Source organism: Chenopodium album, chromosome 3 (assembly GCF_948465745.1).
Source record: "Chenopodium album chromosome 3, dcCheAlbu1.1, whole genome shotgun sequence".
NCBI classification, from domain to species: domain Eukaryota; kingdom Viridiplantae; phylum Streptophyta; class Magnoliopsida; order Caryophyllales; family Amaranthaceae; genus Chenopodium; species Chenopodium album.
Genome location: NC_137836.1, coordinates 19,695,543 through 19,712,152, shown reverse-complemented (window position 1 = coordinate 19,712,152; position 16,610 = coordinate 19,695,543). Strand labels below are relative to the sequence as shown.

The following is a 16,610-nucleotide window of genomic DNA, read 5'->3' as shown; positions in this document are numbered from 1 at the left end:
GGCTTCGACTTGCCCGTTTAATTGGGGCCGGCCGACTGATGCAAAGAAACTTGAGACCCCCTGGTCTCCCAACCAAGTCTTGAGCTGAGGCGTCTCAAACTGAGGACCGTTTTCAAAAACCATAGACATAGGCACCCCGAAACGAGTGATAATATTCCTCCATATGAAGGAAATGACATCTTTAGTCTTGATGTTTTTGATCGCCTCTGCCTCTACCCACTTGGTAAAGTAATCTACAGCGCTTGCCGCCTGGGGCGGCTGTGTAAGGCCCAAGTATGTCCATGCCCCATTTAGAAAAGGGTATTGGGCTGTAGATGGTCGTCAGGTTTGTGTCCGGACGATGGATGAGCTTGCCAAACTTTTGGCACTTGTCACATTTTTTTTACCATTTCCATTGCATCCGACTCCAGAGTCGGCCAGAAATAGAGCCGCCTGGCCTTGGCAGCTAAGGACCTGCCGCCTATATGGGAGGCGCAGAAACCCGCATGCAAATCTTCGAGGATTTCTTTACCCTTCTCTTGGGTAACACACTTCAACAGAGGTTTCAAAAAACCAGTCTTGAAGAGTTCCCCTTATCTCAGCTCGAAGTTTGCCCTTTCTTCTTCAGAACAGCCACCTCTTGCGGTGAATCATAGAGCGTACCATCTGCAGGTAGGCCCGGATGTTGTCCATCCAGGTTGAGCTTCAATCAAAAATTCAAATGGGGTCTTCATTAGATATACTTCTCTTTTCCATGGCCTCCAAGAAAACTAACCGGGGCGTTTCAGTAGAGGCGGATGATGCTAGTTTTGATAGAGCATCTGCCTGATTGGTTGAAGACCTGGGCACTTGACTTAGATGAAACTCCTTAAGTGTCCCGACTTCATTTTTTACCGCCTACAAATATTTTATCATCGCCGGATGAGTGGCCTCGTACGTTCTATTGACTTGGAGTACGGCAAGTTGGGAATCAGAGCAGGCGTCAATTTTCTTTGCCCCTGCCGCCTTGCAATACCGAATGCCGGCTAGCAGGGCTTCATATTCGGCCTCATTGTTAGAGACCTGAAACTTGAACCGTAATGCATATTTGTACTAATCTCCCTTAGGAGATTGGTAGATAATCCCTGCACCACAACCGTTCGTAGTGGAGCTCCCGTCCACATACACTTTCCAAACCTGGCTAGCATTGTCCAGTGAAACTGGCCTTGTCATTTCAACAATAAAGTCGGCGAATTCTTGCCCCTTTATTGCCTTCCTTGGTTCGTAAGTAATTTCCAATCCTTGCAATCGCCCATTTAAGCATTCTTCCAGAAGACTCCAAGGTTGTGAGTGGACGCTTGATCGGTTGGTCAGTATAGACTACTACCGCATGCGCCAAGAAGTAAGGTTGTAGCTTATTGATGGCCATGTAAAGGGCAAGGCCAAATTTTTCAACCATGGGGTACCGAAGCTCTGCGTTCGTAAGAACATGGCTAATGAAATACACCGGGCCGGGAGCTGGATGCCGCCTCTTTCAGCTAAGAGAACGACACTAAGGCCATGATCGGAGACGGCCAAATACATGCAGAGCTTCTCTTTGGGCGAAGGGCTAACAAGCCTCGGCAAAGAGTGCAGATGAGATTTTAGCTTTTGAAAGGCCACCTCTGCATCATCCCTCCATTCAAAGTTAGTCTTCTTTTTTATTGCCTGGAAGAAGTAGAGACACTTGTCACCTGACCGACTGAGGAATCTCCCCAACGCCGCCAGACAACCTGTTAACTTTTGCACTTCCTTCACAGTACGGGGCGACTGCATGTCGATTACCGCCTATATTTTTCAGGGTTGGCCTCTATTACCCTTTGGTCAATAAAAAATCCAAGAAACTTCCCAGACTAAACACCAAAGACACACTTTTTTGGGTTCAGCATGACCTTGTGCCGCCTGAGTGTGGCGAATGTTTCTCGGAGATCAGCAAGATGATCCGCCTATTGTTTGGATTTGACTATCATGTCGTCAATGTACGCCTCTACATTCCTTCCAATTTGATTAATGAAGACCGTATTAATCATTCGTTAAAAAGTAGCAGGCGCATTCTTCAAACCAAACGACATCACTGTATAACAGAAAAACCCCTGATCAGTGATGAATGCCGTCTTTTCTTGATCTTTTTTCCATAGGGGGATCTGGTGGAAACCTGAATAGGCGTCCATAAAACTCATCAGGGCATGCCCGGCTGTTGAATCGACCAGATTGTCGATCTTTGGCAGTGGATAGCTATCCTTAAGACATGCCTTGTTGAGGTGTGTGTAGTCAACACACATGCGCCAAGTTCCATTCGGCTTCTTTACTAACACAACGTTAGCTACCCACTCAGGGCAATTGCATGGCCGAATGAACTTGGCGTCCATCAGCTTTTTTACTTCGGCGGCTGCAGCCTGACTTCTTTCCTCACCGTGGTTTCTTTTCTTTTTCCGAATGGGCTTCTTTTTGGGATCCACGGTGAGTTTGTGGACAGCAAAATCCAGGCTGATGCCTGGCATCTCCTCAACTTCAAAGGCAAAGATGTCTTTGAATTCTCTCAATAGCAGGTGCAGGCTCTCATTAAGCTTAGCAAATGCAACCGTCCCCACCTTAACCGTCCGCTCTAGGCGATTGTCATCCAGAGGGATATCAATGTGTTCGCCAGCAGGCTGGGGACAAAGATCATCTGACCGTTCCCCGGTCAGTGATTGCTATTGCTTTTCTTTTTTGACCACCACCAGCTGATCAGTCTTTCTTTTCTTACCGGCTGGTGGGGCTGACTGTTCTTCCTTGACATCATCATGGTCGATTGTCTTTTTTCCCCGGCTGGCTGCTGCGGCCGCGGGATTTACGTCTGAGAGATAACACTCTCGAGCCGTCTTCTGGTCCCCATTGAGGGAACCGACTGTTCCATCATCCTTCTCATACTTGAGCAGCATGAGAGCAGGAATGATGACGGCCTTACACTCGTTCAGAGTGGGTCGGCCGAAGATGAGGTTGTAAGTTGTGAGCTCTTCAACCACTAGGAAACGGATGGTCATGTGCCGACCGTCTCCCCTATTCCCCAGGCGGACGGGCAAGTCAATTCGTCCGACTGGGTGCACAAGTCCTCCCCCCAAACCCAACAAGGGTGTGAGAGACCTCCATCATGCTATCCGGTTTGTATTTGAGATTGGATAAGCATTTGAGGCTGCTGAGGTCAGAGAAGCTGCCTGTGTAAATTAAAATTCGACCAACCAGTTGGTTGGTCACTTTGCATTCATTGACCACAAGGTCATCATGCGGCCGACAGACTTTGCCTCTGTCTTGTTCGGTGATGACAAATTTTGGGAAGGCAGATGTGCTTGCCGCCTCTCCTTCTTCAACAGAGTTGAACATCTTTCTTAGATGGTCCTTGGTGCCCCAAAGGGTCGGGCCACCCCGGCAAATCCGCTTGCTATTGTATATACCGGATCTGCATCTGCTTCGGCACTAATAGCAGGATGGGGAGTTTTCTGCTTGGACTGCCCCGGATTTGCCTTGGAAAAAACTTTGGACTTCACATAGGACTTCAGTTGTCCCTTGTCGGCCAGACGGTCAAGCTCTCGCTTGAGGCTGAAGCAGTCGTTCATGTCATGGCCGACATCCTCATGGAAATGGTAGTGTTTGCTTTTGTTCTGATTTTCAGCGGAACCTTTCATAGGGGTCGGCTTCTCAAGAGTCAGCGATCCTTGATTTCCAAGAGGATGGAGCAGTAGTCCTTGTGAAACTCGTACCTAGGAACGTACGGTTTCCACTCTTTTTTTTTTTCTTCTGGGCCGGTTGATCAGAGTTATCAACGACCCAGATTTAGTTTTTCTTTTTACTCTCTTCTGGCTTAAGAGCAGGCTGAGCAGGCCGACTCTCCTTCTGTCGGTCGGACTTCTTAGTGTTTGACTGCTTGTTGGAGGAGAAGGGTTCGGTCGCCTGTATATAGGCTTCCGCCTTTCGTAATGCTCCCTGCAGAGTGAAAATTTGTTTGCGGATGAGTTCGTACTTGAAAGTAGACCCGTCCTTCAGACCCTTAAAGAAGTCTGTGAAGGCGACCTCATCAGACAGCCCATGTATCTGGATTCGCACCAGATTGAACCGCCTGACATAGGAACGTAGGCCTTCTCTATCTCCCTGTTGTACATTGCCCAAATTGAGGCTTGTTTTTTTGGCAGGGATGTTCATAGAGAAGTTTGAAGCAAACAAGAACGCAAGCATCTTGAAGCTATTAATGCAACAAGCAGGCAGATTGCCGAACCACTGTTGGGCTATGCCCTTCAAGGTGGCTGGAAAATAGCGACACCATGTGGCATCATACAACCCTTGTAAATACATGAGGTGGGTGTATGCTAGCATGTGGTCTTCCGGGTTGGAGGTCCCATCATAGGATCCAACCAAAACATTTTTAACTTTGGTCGGCTGTTCGGCTTTGCTTATTTCCCTGGAGAAAGCAGAGGGTTGATCTCCAAGGTGGTGCAGCCTAAGCTGCCAATCCATCGGCTGATAGCCGTATGCCGCCTGGACTTCAAAGAGGGGATGCTGCATGTAAGGTAAAGCAGGCGACTGGTACAATGGCGGAGCCATGTACTGGGCCGACTGTATTATATGAGGGCTAGACTGAACCCGAGGGCTGCTTACTGGGGTCTTATGTACAGACTGGGAATACCTTGCAGAGATATTCCAAAATCTATCATGGTAGGTCGACGTAGAAGCCGACTCTGATAGCTGAGTTCTCTTCCGCTCAATGAAATTTCAAGCATCGAAGAATGTTTTCTTGCTACCATCCGGCTGTATGTGCCGGATGGCTTTTCTTGTACCCGTTTATGGGAAACGGAGTCTAGTGAGGTCAAATTGGGGTCGAGCCTTCTCCTTGGGGGCAGGATAAGGAGTCGGCTGGCGGTCCCTGACCGACTTTAGTTTACAAGTTTGAGCTGGCTTCTTGGCCGACTACTCCTTTCTAGGAGTTGGCGACCGCTTGGTGGCAAGTTGTTTGATTTCACCCTTGAGACTGCTCAGGAGTTTCATGAGTTCGTCTCGGGTGACGGGGGTTGATCCTGCCGCCTGGGAAGGATCACCCGGCCGCCCTGAGGGCTTTTTTGGCTGACAGCAGCTTTGCTTGGCCCCGCCTGATCATGGTGTCGCTCCCTATTTTCTTTACTGCGGATGCGTCTAGAGATGAAGGACCCGTTAGGATCCACATAGGTTTCGAAAACAGCGTCGTCCCTTGAGTCATGGTCCGTCTGGACCACTATTTCTTCCGGAGGCCGATTGGTCTCAGGATTTGGTACAGGTTCTTGTGAAGCCATCTTAGAGGTACTCTCCCCAAAGACGACGCCAAATGTTTCGGGGTTTTTTGTCCCTCAGGAGAGTTACTACACTAAGACTGGATCCAGCAAGGGGCGCCTATACCTGCAAAGCAAACGGACTGCCGGATGTTCGGTGGTCCGCCTCTGAAGATTAAGTTAGTAATTTATTCGGAGTAAAACGTGCGGAAATAAAGTTATATGCTTGGATTCCAAGCTCAGGCGTACTGTATCTTGAGCGTGACAGTTCAGACAATGATTGGTATTCAATCAAGGTTAGGTCATAAAATTGTCTCCAAGAAGATTCTTATCCCCATAAATGAGGGGAATGTTCCTTATTTATAGGGCTCTAGGAATGTGTGCCCTTTCTAGGGTTTCGTGCCCTAAGAAAGGGCACACCGTTTAAATTAGGGGCACCTTGGGATTTGGGCCTTGAAAGCCGCCATTCCTTGGGGGCCAAATCTGCCTACCACGTGTCACCATCTGGAAGGGCCAGGGTGGCGCCCCTTTCAGTGACATGTGGCTGGCTCGGATTAGGCCAGCTGGTTGGGTAAAAATACCCAAATCAGAATGGTCAGTGGTCCACCTCCGAAGATTAATTTAGTACGGTATTCGGAATAAAATGTGCGGAAACAAAGTTATCAGCTTGGATTCCAAGCATCGGTGCTGTCTATTTCTTGAGAATGTAAGCTTTGTAATCAATGTCGATGTGACGTCCCGTCATAAGTGAGGGAGATGTCCCTATTTATAGGGTCTTTTGGGAGAGTGTGCCCTCCCTAGGGTTTGATGACCTAGGGACTAGGGCACGCCGTTTTGAGGCGCCTCAAAGTTTTGGCCTTTGAAGGACTCCATTTCAGAAATGATATCTGAGTGACACGTGTCGCACATCCTGGGAGGCCATTTGGGCGCCTCCCAGGGCGTCACATGTCGCTCGCTCATTGGTCCACTTGGGATCATTAAATACCCCAAATCAGGGGCTGATTGTGCTCGACACGTGTCACCATCTGGAAGGTCAAAGCTGATACCCCCTTAAGTGACACGTGTCAAAAGATGATTGGGCCACTTGGCGGGGTAAAAAATACCCAAAACATTTTCCCCTCACAGGGGTCACGTGCTTGGCACATAACGGTTATGATAGGTGTCAGGTTATGAATGGCAAAGAAGTTACTTTTACTATTTACTTAGTTATAGGGTTTTACCCTGGAATATTTTACCCCCTCTGTAAATAGAGGGGTTGACCTTCCTTGCATTCACATTTGCGTGAATTTTTGGGAGAATCATTGAATTTGACTTGCAAAGACTTTTGACTTCTTCAGCATTCGACAGTCGGCCATCTTAGTTCGCCTGCTCAAACATACGCCCTAGAACGACGCCTCTTGTTACCTTCTTCTAAGGTAACCACCTGATCCTTTCTTTACTTATTTTCTTTGCATTTTTCTTTATCAAAAATCGTTTCCCAAATGCACCCGGCACGGCCTAGATTAGTGATCAGCCTATAACCAGGGACGGCTGAATCTAGAATTAGGAGTGCCAAATGCTCATTCGAGAACTGTCCTTTGAGTACAGGACACGATGGCTAGAACAAAGAAGACAACAAAGAGATATAGGACGGATGGTTCTTGGTACCATTCAGAAAGTGAGACTGTTATTTCACACAGCTCTATTAGGGCGCCTGTCTCTAAAATTAGTAGAGAACCCCCTAGGAATGTCAGCACTCCCAGTGACTCATTCTTAGAGGAGTGTGATGAAGTGTATGAGAACCTCGGGTCGAGTGGATCGGTGCCGGATGATGATTTAGGGAAGGAAACTGTTGGCTCCAGCCGGCATGCCCCCAGCTCTAAGGAGAAATCTGGTGATGACTCCGCGTCATCATCCTCCAACTGCGTCCCCCTTGACTCGGAGGAGGCGCAATCGAACCTCAATGTTGCGAGAGAGTCCCTCTCCGTTGAGAAGGGAGAGGGATGGGAGGAGCCATCTGCTTCCAAGCGGCATGAGCGTGCTCCTTATTATTTGCACGTTGCCGAAGGCAAGCGGCTAACCATGAAGGATGATTTATTTCTACCCATTTCATGGGACATAGGTTTATATTGTCTGTGCCGGATGCTATAGACACGGTCACCAAGCCTGCTATGGTGACCAGTGCTTGGGCTGCTACGAGGCTGCCATCCAGGCAGGATTACGCTTCCTTCTCCATCCGGTCGTGGAGAGGATCTTGGACGGATACCAGTAGTGTATCTGGAAACTAGCCCCCAATTCTTAGGTTAACATTTTGGGCTACGTTCCCGCCTGTGAGATGCTAGAGGTGGAGCCCAGCTTCGAGGCGTTGGCTCATATGCACTACTTGATTAGGACTCCAAATTCAAGCGGGAACGACTGGTTTACTCTAACCAGCTATTCCCGTTGTATGATGACTTTGGGGAAGGAGAATAAATGGAAGAACTGGAGGACCAATTTTTACATAGTCTCTTCCCCAGGTTTTCAAAAGAACAAGCGGTACAACCGCTGGACTTAGTATCCGCTCCTCCTGGCTGGGAAGAAAGCCCTTCCGCTTGTTCCCAGGCGGGCGCAGAAGGAGATTTTTGATTAGGGCCTTTTTACTGGGGCTGTGCGAATGAACAATGAGACGGGGGTCAAGGAAGTCACCCCCCAAATTTATATTCCCCGATTTGAGATGTTGAGAGGTAGCTGGCCGCTTGAATTTATCAGCTTTGTTACCCACATTGTTTCTTATTCATTTCATTGCTAAAACTTTTTCTTGTTCGTTGCAGACGTAGGAATGGCGAAGCTTCCTTCCCATAAGAAACTGGCTATCTCTGCAGCCTTCTACCGCTCGAACCTCAAACAAGAGGATGAGCAGCCGCCAATCGGCACTTTTCAAGTAACAAACTGTTCAATCCTTGAAATTTGTTTTCAATGAATTCTTAGTGTATTTTGTCTCAAGGTCTCACACTTAGAATTTATTTCAGGGTGGCTCATCAAAGCCTGCCCTCTCTTCTCAACCAGATCCTAAATTGCGCAAGCTGTCGGCTGGCGACGTTTCCCAGAGTCGCAGGAAACACATTGCCACTAAGCCGAAGAAGGGAACGGGCGCCTCTTCCCCTACTCAAACTCCAACCAAGCCGGACACTCAACCAAGAGTGTCAAAGAGTGGCAAGAAGCCACTCACCACTGCTGGCGGCATAGCAGGCGGCAGCGAAGCCACAGGGGGAGAGAGAGGTGATTCCTCAGACCATCCGGCCTTACTTTTTATTTAAAAAATGCAACTATCTTCAAAAATCTTAACTTATTGTATTTGTATTGACAGATGCTCTAGTGTGGCCAGTTGTCCTTCAGATGGCCAGGCGAAGCCTCAGGACGCTTGATACTGAGGATAAGGCTGCCGTCAGAGGAGTCGACACCCTTGACCTTGATGGCATACTGGCGCTTCTTTGCGAGGTAACACATAATCTTATGACTTGGTTGATATTTTTTGCCAAATGGTTTCTGATGAATTTTCTTTCTTTGGACGACTGCAGGCTATGCTGCGCGTGAGTGGTCTTAAAGGGCCACACAACGAAAAGACTAGGGAGGTAAAGGCAGCGAATGCTCAGGCCGCCTCTACCCTGAACAAAGCTCAGTTTGAGATTGTTCAAAATGAGATTCTAACACTTGATATGTTGTATTCCCAGGCGTCAGCTAATCGGCAAGTCCAGCAGAACTTGGACGTGGCAAAGCAGCAGGTGAAGAAGCTCCAGGACCAAGTCAAGGGCCTTGAAGAGAAGGAGGAGACCCTCAAGGAGGCGGAATCCAAGGCAAATAACCTTGGGGAGACGGTCAAGAGACTCCAAGGGCGGCTGCAAAACCAGGAGACCCAACTCCGGACCAAGTATAGGTCCTTGATGGAGGAGGAGAAACAAGCCCTGGTGAAACAAATGATGGAAGACAACGAAGTCATCATGTGTTCGATCTGGGCAGCTGTGTAGCTGTCAGCTGATTATCAGACTAGGAAGGCCAAGTTTGATAAAGCAAATGACGAGTTCAATGTCCGACTCCTTAGGGAAACTCAAGAGGCGGCTGCCAAGGATGCCCCCGTGGAGTCCAGCTCGTCAGGCGACTCATCTTCTGGGGACCAAGAGGATGATCAGGAGGAGAATGAGGAGTCCAAGGATCATGCGCCGGAGAATAAGGCGGATGGCGATGCTGAGAAGCTCCCTTGATCTTTAAGCTTTAAGTTGTTTCTTTCTGCAATGAGTTTGCAACCTACCATGGCTCTAGTCAAGTAGACACAACATGATGCAATGAGTTTGCAACCTACCATGGCTCTAGTTCTCTAAAGTTCGGGATATGGGTTAGTCAAAGAGGGTCCATGGTTAATTGTCCAAATGCACCGCGCGGAAGCCTAACAGTGAAGGGTTGGCGCGAGTGGATGGGACACCGCGAGTTTAAAAAAACTCGCTTCCATGGTTTGGTGAATTCAACATTCTCGGATGTACCCTTTGTTTCTCAGAGCGTTCAATCAGGTAGATGGAGCATTAATTCCCATAGGGTTATGTCCATATGTTGAACACATATGGGTTTCAGAAAAGTGAGAAAAACTCAATCAGGAAGTAGGATCGAGCAAACGATGCTAAAAACTGGTCGAAATCAGAACGCATATTTTTGGCTCGGTATTGGAAGAATTTGGCGCCAGCAAACAGAGATTGGCGCCAACTTTTAACTTTAGCGCCTAGCGACAGAGCTGTCGTCTAGCGCTAAAGTCAAAATGCTGGCGCTAACTTCTGTTCGCTGACGCTAATTCCTACATGCCTCGACAGCTTTCTGTGCTCGATAAAATTTTCCAGTTTCGCGCAGTGTTATTTCGGTCCTAGTTGTGAAAGATATTCCTTAAATTTCGTACGTGTAAAAATCCTATGTTTTCACTCATTACAGATGCTCTTTCCAATGAGATCTTTTTTATGCATATGACAATAATGTTAATCAAAATTACGCACATGAAATACTTAGAACTTTTCGAGTCTCATCCACTCATTCTAAATCATTGCCGAAATAAATTTCAGGAATTAAAATAGAAATCCTCTCCAGTGGAGTCGCCAAAAACTATAGGGAATATTTCAAGCATTATCCCTAACTTGAACCCCACTGTAATCATACACTAAAGTACGGTGGCGTCCAAAGGGAAAGAAGATAGAGCAAAAGAGTCACCAACAAGTTTTAGGAACTTGTAAACCGTTCACGAGGTGAAGGTTACACCCCTTAACGATCCAACAGATCGTCAAATCCAATAGGTCTTGAACCATGACTGGTAGTTCGGGGATGAAGGTACAAGTTTAACCTAAAAGAGATTGAACCTGCCTAATAATAGGCCTCTATTTTATTCTGATCGTATTCATGTGCGCTTTCTGACTAACATGCAATCATTAGGTTTAACCCTAAACCTGCTTATCTATGTTGGTTGAATATTAATGCACAAATAAATCTATTATTGGCGATCACTTGAATTATAATCAAATTAACCCTAAACAAGATTATTAATTATCTTATTAAGTGTGATTACAAGTAAAAATTCCCTTTAAACATGCATAAAAGGCAAGATCAAGCAATAACAATAAATATATATCAAGCAACATAATAATAATCATAATAATTATTACAATAATTATAATAATCATATGAAAGAATAATAATAGCAAGATCCTAGGCATGATACTAACAAGATTAATAATAAACCCTAGCATGTCACTAAAAAATAAAGATCAAATATATAGCCCTAACATGATACTAACATGAATAAATATTAGGAAGAACATAAAAAGGAATCATACTTTTAATCATACTTGATATTAAAATTACCCTAGACATGATACTAGGAACTTAAAATAACAGTCTAAGCATGACTTCTATATCATAATATCAATTAAACCATTAAAGTACTTACTTGGATGCCTCGTACCTCTTTCTAATAACAAAATACACGCGTTAGTAACTTCAAGGAAAATAATAAACAACAATTAAATTAAATAATTGAAATAGAGATTTGGGACCAAACCCTCAGAAATATTAAAACCTTTCACGTCTAGGGCGAAGGCAACTTCGAATATGGCTAGGTTTATCTAAGTCTTGCGAATGCGGAATTTTGTATTTTGAGAAAAGCTAGTTTAGAAAAGAGAGAGGAAGATAGTAATTAAGAAAATCTTGATGAGAGTTGGTGAGAATTGGTGAGAATTGATGAGAATTGGTGAATGAAAACTGAGTTTTTAGGAGACTATTTATACAGAAAATCAGCCAAAAAGATAAAAATCAAAACAGAGTTCTGACGCAAATAAAACATGATTATCGTCGATGCTGGCAATTAGCGCCAGACGCTAACATTAGCGCCAGGCGCTAACGCTAGCCCCAGGCGCTAATGTTTGGCGTTAGGGGCTAATGTCTGGCGTTAGGCGCCAATGTCTGGCAACGATGCCAAATTATGACAGGGTAAAGTCGTATCCCCTAATAAAAAATAATAACCTAAGTCCTCTAACTAAAGTAGATAGGGAAGTAGGGTCGAACTCCACAAGGAAACAAGTCTTTCTACTCCTAATTAATTATTATAACCTAAATTATCAAAGTAACCAATATTATTGTAAATAAAGTCTATACTACGAAGAATAAGATTGAAGGAAATAAAGTAGGAAGAAATTAAATATTAAAAGACCTAGGGCATAGGTTCTCTAATAAACAACATTCCAGGGTAAATCATAATAAGCAATCATCAAGCATTGATTAATCAGATTACAAAGGGCTTTCGCTACGTATTATAATCACAGAGTTAATTTATCGGTATTAAATCTCATCTGTCGAATCTCGACTTAACCATTTATAAATTAGTCCGCCTATTGAAACTAAGCCTAAACATCAATTCTCATCTGTTGAATCTCGAATTAATATTGCTAAACTCATACAATTAAATCTAGCCAAACCTAATTGCATAGCATTAAAACAATCAATAGGAAATTAACCAAGCATTGATAATCAACAATCACAAAATTACCCCTTCATATTATTTATTAGATCCCCATAAACCCTAGAAATAAAACTACTTAAGCATCATCATAACTAAACTAATCAAATAAACAAAGCAAAACATAATCAAAGAAGTAAATAAAATATTTGAAATTAAAAGAGAAGAAATTATTACCAAAAGAAATCTGGATTAATGAAAGTAATTAATAACTAAAGTTGAGAGAGAATTTAAGAGAGAGAAAATATCCTAAGTAGAGAGAGAAAATCTAAAGAAGAAGGTAATTGGAATTTTCGTCCATAATTCGTACTTAAACATTCCTCTAAACAAAAATTAAAACAAATCTAATCGTCTACTAAGAAAAACACGCGCCCGATCGGGCGAAGGGCCGCCCAATCAGGCCCGCCTTTTTACAACGCCCATGCTTGTATGACGCGCCCGATCGAGCTTACGCTCACCCGATCGGGTGCGCTTCTTCCTTGAAGGTGCTTATGCGCGCATCAGCTCGATCGGGCGTATGCTTGCCCGATCGGGCCCGATATTCTTCTTCGAGGCTTGGATTTCGATTGGGCTCAATTCCTTGGCCAAATTTGGATTTCCTCATCGGGTCTTGATTAATCGATCCAATAGCCCCGATATCTGATGTGTCTATTTTATATAGTATTTTACCCCCGTCCTTTGGTCATATTTAGTAGTGTTTTTGGCTCTTTAGAGCCACTTTTATTACTAATTGGTGTTTTCTAGTGTTTTCGTAGATTTGGTTGACTTTTCTAGGGATTTATGCTTTCAGAGTATTTTCCCGAGATATTTTGGAGCAATCACGAGCATTGGGGAAGCACGACCAGAGTTTATAGCCCAGGGCTGGTTAGAGCCATCGAACCGGTGATTAAGGGCTCGGTATAGGTGATACCGAGGAATTTGGACCGAGTATTCAAGACCGGAAGAAAAAACCTAGATTGGCCCGAAGAGTTGGAGCCCAATCGTAGTCCAAATAGTGGCCCAAATGAGCTGCCCGGCCAAAAAGGCTGGCGCCCGGCCGGGCGGGAGAAGCTTTGGCTAGAGCCCGGTGACGCGCCCGGCCGGGCGCGAGATTTGTACTATGAGCAAATAGTCGCGCCTGATCGGGCGGTGCCTCGCCCGATCGGGCGCGTGTACTTCATAGGAGACGTTTAAACGTAGTTTTAATTTGTATTAATTTAGGATTTTGTACGGAGTATAAATACTCCTCCGTAATACGATTTTAGGATCTCTTCTTCTTCTTTTTACTCTTTCTTTACTCTCTTATTTATTCTCTTTGATTTCTTTTCTCTTAAACCTTTGTTCTTAATTCTACTCTTAATTCCAGATTTATTTTGGTAACGATTTCTCTTCTCTTAATTTTAGTTATTTACTTTATTCTTTTTATCATGTCTTGCTTTATTACTTTTATTAGTTTAGTTTTTAATATGTGTGAGTAGTTTTATTTCTAGGGTTTATGGGGATCCATAAATAATATGAAGGGGTAAATTGTTGTTGTTAATTATCAATGATAGATTAATTTCCTATTGATTGATTTAATGCTCTGTGACTAGATTAGGCCTATCTTTTATGAATGAGTTTGACAATATTGATTCAAGATTCGAGAGATGAGAATTTATGTTTAGGTCTAGTTTCAATAGGCAGGTTAATTTATAAATGGTTAAGTCGAGATTCGAGAAGTGAGATTTAATACCGGTAAATTAATTGTGTGATTGTAATACGTAGCGAAAGCCCTTTACAATCTGGTTAATTGATGCATTGATGATTGACAATTATTGATTATTGGTATTGCATGATAATTTCTTATTGAATTGTTTTAACGTTTTACAATTGCGGCTTGTAAAAGTATGGCAATATTGAATTGATGAATCGAGCAGATGTTAATTTGATATTAAAGGCTATTTTCAATAAGAACTTAGATCTAGTAAATTGCGAGAGCCTGTTAGATCTATGTTGATTAATAAATTGCGAGAGCCTGTTAATCATGTTATTTATGCAATGTCAATGATTGATTACTATGTTTTACCCTGGAGTATTATTTATTGGTGAACCTATGCCCTAGATCCTTTTATATATTGTTTTCCTTCTATTCCTATTCTTTGTAGTTTAGTTTCATACTGAAATATAAATATTGGTTACTTAGATAATTTAGATTATAATAATTAATTAGGAGTAAAAAGGCTTGTTTCCCTGTGGTGATCGACCCTACTTCCCTATCTACTTTAGTTAGAGGATTTAGGTATTTACTTTTGATTAGGGGATACGACTTTACCCTGTCAAAATTTGGCGTCGTTGCCGGGGAAACGGTTTTATTTTTATTTCTGATTGTTTTTGTAGTCTAGATTATTTCCCTTTTGTCTTAGAGAGCGTTAATTCTCTGAGACAAATCTCATATTTGCTACTAGTTTTTGTTTATGCCCAGGTGTTCCAGATCAGGTTACATCCCATTCGATCCTGAGATCGAACGTTCCTTTCATAGACAGAAAAATTTCTACAAGCAAATCCTGGCGGATTCTTGTGATAATAACAATAATCACCGAGATCCTCCAACTGGTTCTAGCGATTCAGAGACATAATCAGACGCAGAATCAGAGATGACGGCTCCAAAGAAGCTCGGTGATTATTCACAACCAAAGCTTACAGATTTTCCACATCTCACCCCTACTCCGGCTCTTGATGGGGTTTAATTTGAAATTAAACCTCAATTTATAACGATGATAGAGAGGAAGAAATTTAATGGAGCCAAGGGTGAAGACCCGAATCTTCACATTTCCGACTATTGTCAATATTGTAACACCATCAGGCAAGCCGGGGTCACTCAAGACCAAATCAGGGAGATTCTCTTTCCCTTCTCTTTAACTGGAAAAGCTAAATTGTGGTTTAATGGCTTAAATAGAACTACACTTGGTATAACTGACTGGGAAACTCTTGTTTTGAATTTCTATAACAAGTATTATCCTGCAGAGAGAACAGCAGTACTACGGAGTGCGATCCAGAACTTTGCCCAAGAAGCCGATGAATCTTTATATGAGGCTTGGGAGAGGTTTAAGGACTTACAAAGAGAATGCCCTCACCATAATTTAGCGCAATGGCAGTTAATCCAAGCCTTTTATAACGGCATTGGAAATTCCTCTAGAATAATTTTAGACTCTGCAGCTAGCGGGAGATTTATGAATCTTAATGTTGATGATGCAGGTCAGGTTATTGAAGACATGGCGATACACAATTCCCAATATGGGAATCCTAGAGGATTTGCTAACAAGGGGAAGCATAGTGTCGACTCTGTATCCTTTTTGCAAGCTCAACTAACCTCTATTTGCTAAAAATTAGATAATCTGAGCACCGCTAATGTAGCTAATGTTTCTGCAATTAATAATAATTCTAATGAGGCTTTCTGTGAAAATTGTGGTATTGTAGGACATTGGGAGCAAGATTGCAGGAGTTCCGTGGAGCAAGTTAATGCCTTCCAAGCTTATAGGCAGAATAACCCACACTCCAATACCTACAATCCTGGGTATCGGAATCATCCGTACCTTTCCTACCGGAGCACTAATGTTCAAAATCCACCACCACAAGAACCACAGGCGCCACAGCAGCAGAAATATTATCATTCCAATGCTAGCCAGAAGAACCAATCACAACAAACCCCCTCATCTTCCGACCCTTCTCTAGCGGAAATTAGAGCAATGTTGGTTAATATGCAAAAGCACATGGAGAGCAGAGATGCGACAATTGATCAAATTCTAGCGGATAATAAAATTGTAGATAATCAAATTGCGCAACTCTCCGCTACTCTACAAGCCCGCCAACAGGGAGCTCTGCCGGCACAGCCAACCCGGCCTACGGATCAAGCATTTGCAATTACTCTGAGGAGCGGTTCAAACAATGAAGGGCCCTCTATGCCCGGAGTTGATGAACCTGTTTTAATAAATAATGCTAATCTTAATTCCGTTAAACCAAACAATGTAGTTGATAACCCTGCAGGGCTAAAAGATAATACTAACATATCTAACTCTACATTGCAAGGTACAACTCTAGAGAAGGTGGCTACTCCAGACAAAAGTAATAATGCTCCAAAGCCAACTATCAAACTTCCATTCCCCAATCGTCAATTGAAGACAAACTTGGATAAGCAGTTTGGTAAGTTCCTGGAGGTGGTAAAAGATATGAAGGTAACAATTCCCTTTACTAAATTAATCAAACAAATCCCCTCGTATGCAAAATTTATGAAGGAAATATTGACGAGAAAAAGGTCTATTAGTGAGGTAGAGACGGTAGCCTTCACCGCAGAGTGTAGTGTCGTACTTCAAAATAAGTCTCCA

General features: G+C 43.7%; 1 non-coding gene across 1 annotated transcript; it reads right to left on the bottom strand.

The window, feature by feature from the left end:
* Window positions 1–15,263: 15,263 nt before the first annotated feature.
* On the bottom strand, window positions 15,264–15,370 carry LOC145625784 (small nucleolar RNA R71). Its single transcript, XR_014110687.1, has one exon. It is a non-coding gene; the product is annotated as a small nucleolar RNA R71 (small nucleolar RNA).
* Between the last annotated feature and the right edge of the window lie 1,240 nt (window positions 15,371–16,610).